Source organism: Mirounga angustirostris, unplaced genomic scaffold (assembly GCF_029215605.1).
Source record: "Mirounga angustirostris isolate CCGP_5_RB_7025 unplaced genomic scaffold, mMirAng1.0.hap1 SCAF_9, whole genome shotgun sequence".
In the NCBI taxonomy this organism is placed as follows: domain Eukaryota; kingdom Metazoa; phylum Chordata; class Mammalia; order Carnivora; family Phocidae; genus Mirounga; species Mirounga angustirostris.
This window is the reverse complement of record NW_026991717.1, coordinates 59,498,558-59,502,737: the sequence shown is the minus strand read 5'-3', so window position 1 is coordinate 59,502,737 and position 4,180 is coordinate 59,498,558.

Below are 4,180 nucleotides of genomic sequence, written 5' to 3'. Positions count from 1 at the left end.
GAACTATTGGGACTTCATCAAGATAAGAAGTTTTTGCATAGCAAAAGAAACAGTCAACGAAACCAAAAGACAACTGACAGAATGGGAGAAGATATTTGCAAATGACATATCAGATAAAGGGCTAGTATCCAAAATCTATAAAGAATTTATCAAACTCAACACCCAAAGAACAAAGAATCCAATCAAGAAATGGGCAGAAGACATGAACAGGCATTTTTCCAAAGAAGACATCCAAATGGCCAACAGACACATGAAAAAGTGCTCAACATCACTCGGCATCAGGGAAATCCAAATCAAAACCTCAACGAGATATCACCTTACACCAGTCAGAATGGCTAAAATTAACAAGTCAGGAAACGACAGATGCTGGCGGGGATGTGGAGAAAGGGGAACCCTCCTACACTGTTGGTGGAAATGCAAGCTGGTGCAGCCACTCCGGAAAACAGTATGGAGGTTCCTCAAAAAGTTGAAAATAGAGCTACCATACGATTCAGCAATTGCACTCCTGGGTATTTACCCCAAGGACACAAATGTAGGGATCCGAAGGGATATGTGCACCCCGATGTTTATAGCATCAATGTCCACAATAGCCAAACTGTGGAAAGAGCCAAGATGTCCATCAACAGACGAATGGATAAAGAAGATGTGGTATATATATATATATATATATATACACAATAGAATATTATGCAGCCATCAAAAGGAATGAGATCTTGCCATTTGCAACGATGTGGATGGAACTGGAGGGTGTCATGCTGAGTGAAATAAGTCAATCAGAGAAAGACATGTATCATATGACCTCACTGATATGAGGAATTCTTAATCTCAGGAAACAAACTGAGCATTGCTGGAGTGGTGGGGGGTGGGAGGGATGGGGTGGCTGGGTGATAGACATTGGGGAAGGTATGTGCTATGGTCAGCGCTGTGAATTGCGCAAGACTGTTGAATCACAGATCTGTACCTCTGAAACAAATAACACAATATATGTTTAAAAAAAAAAAGAAGAAGATAGCAGGAGGAGAAGAATGAAGGTGGGGAAATTGGAGGGGGAGACGAACCATGAGAGACAATGGACTCTGAAAAACAAACTGAGGGTTCTAGAGGGGAGGGGGTGGGAGGATGGGTTAGCCTGGTGATGGATATTAAGGAGGGCACGTTCTGCATGGAGCACTGGGTGTTATGCACAAACAATGAATCATGGAACACTACATCAAAAACCAATGATGTAATGTATGGTGATTAACATAACAATAAAAATTAAAAAAAAAAAAAACCCTTATAGCCCCCTTCATCCTGTCTCTGAAAATGAAGTGAAAGTAAGCATCCTTATTTCTTTTCACAGATAAGGACACTAAGGCAGAAAACAGTGAACTAAATTTAAGAGTTCACCTCTTAGGATCTCAGCTTCTTTCAAAAATTGGATGGTTTGCTCTGTCTGTACGGAGTTTCTAGGTAAGACTGGTTTTGTGACTCTTTTTATAACCTTTCATTCGTCTCCTACACCCCATAACTGACTCCCATGACCCGATATTCTACCCTCAGCAAACCTGTCCCTTACAAATACATAGTTACTTGCAAAAGCATCACTCAAACATTACCACAAATTATCCTGTTAGCCAGTGCTCATCCCTAAATGGGCCCATTCTCATTCTGCAGATCAGAATTTGAATCACCAACGCCTAGGTCTCTGACTTATAGAAGTTTGTAACAAAGTGGGATTGACAATAACAATGTACAAACAATTTAGTTTGTTTGAATTTATTTGATCCATTTCCTTTAATCCATGGGAGATGAGCCAAAAGATTGTTCACCTGGTGTCTGTCTGGAGGCTTGAGCATTCAAATGCATTAAATAGATGATTCACTATTAAATTTCAGCTCTGTCCATTTGTAAACCCACAGACGAAGTCAGGTTTTCAGGTTAGTGGGCTGTGCTCTTTGCTGATTTGTAAGTTTAAAGGCAGTTGGGTGACTGGCTCCACTTAGTGCTGAAATGCCAAAGTGCAGCCTGGTTATGTTTCCACAGTCATAAAAATCAAGGAAGGAGTGAAATACAGGCCATTTTTCTGTTTAAGACAGTCGTGTGACTGCCATATTCAGTCTGAGAAGTTGAAGTTCAAATCCTTCAGTGTTGGTGCTGAAAATAATAAAATCCAGGGGCAAGAAATATGAGGCCCAGTTGGAGTCGACAGAGAGGAGAGTCTCTGGCTACTATAGTAAATTGGGTTCCTGGTCCGTATTCTATGTCTTCCAGATAATGTTGCAGATCCTTTTAAAATCAGTTGTCTGAATGTCATTGCTAAGACTTCATGGAGGAGGGGAAAGGGGCCTAGTGTTAAGCTAGAATCAGAAACAGGACATTTTCAGTAGCATCAGTGTATTACTCCAAATTTTGAGTTTACTATATGCAAAATTTTTCATAACAAATTACTGGGCTGTTTTAGATTTGTTAAGTGATAGAAGGGTGCTGTGTGCTTCTAATAAACATTTTTTAAAAGGATTAATGATGCATTATGTTGAATCTCTTTCAAGCATGCAGCATAAAACACTTATTTGGTCTCCAGTGTTATTCTGTATCCATAAAGAATTACGTAAAGTCAAACATCAAAGTTTGAAGAAGACAGGGGTGCCTGGGTGGCTCAGTTGGTTAAGTGTCTGCCTTCAGCTCAGATCATGATTGAACCCCATGGCAGGCTCCCCGTTCAGTGGGAAGTCTGCTTCTCCCTCTCCCCTTTACCTACTTTGTGCTCTCTTGCTCACTCACTCTCAAATAAATTCTTTAAAAAAAAAAAAGTTTGAAGAAGACAATGAGACCCTGGACAAAAAAAGAGAGGGAAATAATGAAACGGGCCATTAAAAAAGAGAATGCAAAGCTCTTGTCTGTTGTTCTTGGTTTTCAGTTCACTGTGTCCTTTCCTGGCGCCTACCTACATTTCTCTGTAGTCACATTGTATTTTTTTAAACTTTAGATTCCAGTTTGATTTCGGAAAGTCATACCAAAACGATTTCTTCCTGAGCTTCAGGTCCCGGAAACACTAGGGTCAGTTTCCATTCTGTGCAAGGACACGTGCTAAGCCTGTGTGTTACTCTCTGGGTGGTGCTCACAGCACGTATTTTTGTATGTAATGGGAACTCCATTAATCTCCCTGACTGATGAACAAGCTGGGAGACCACTCTGGGCAAACAATCAGACTCTACAATTTGACAGTTTATGTTGGTTTAGGAAACATATTGCATGGCTTTGGAGGAAAAATAATTTGATCCTGACATGTTTATATTTTAACAGGGACAAAGCCTTCATTTTATGTCTGAAAGACAGAGGGGTCATGCTTATTACCAGGATAATCCTCGGGTTTTCTGAATGAATAGAGTTATAGAAATGAGATTGCATCTGAGTAAATATATTAATCCGGTTCCAGGCTCAGTTTTTTGGCTAGTACGATTTCAGTTGTTCATTGTTCTCCCTTGAATCGGCCTCTCTGTGTAATCATAAAAACATTTTCTTAACAACCATTACTAAATAATTAAAAGGATTGGAGACAGTGCCCTTGTGCTATGATATAGAGGTAACTCTATAACCTTTATATAAACTTTATGAAGAAGGTACTTTCCCATCTTATGAAACTTAACTCATCTAATCTTTATGGCTCCACAAGGTAAATATTAGTATTATCACCATTTTGCAGATGAGTTACCTGAGACTTACAGCGATTGGGTAACTTGCCAAAGAGCATAAATAAAGGAAGGAGTGGGAAAGCAAGCCCTGTCCACCTCCATCTCACCCTCTTTCCCTTCTCACACCTTGACCTTTCAGAGTAATTTGGGATAATCATAATATTTGGATGATAAGAATAAGGAAAGAAAAAGGTTAAAAGGTCAACTAAGGAAGAAAATAATAAGCATTTAATTAAAAGATAGTCTCCTGGATAAGAGTGTCTATTAGGTTTATATAAAAAATTACATGTACAAAGCCAGAAAGTAAGGAAGTGTCCCCCAGCCCCCCAAAAAGGAAAAGAAGAGATAGGAGCATGTCAAAAAGACACAGAAGCTAACTTGAAAGAGCTCTCAATGGCTAGACCTGGAATAATTTGATCAACAAAATAAATAATGATAATATGATATTATAAACCAAAAGATATAAGAAATACCCATGAGTCCACACTGATATAAATAAACCATTG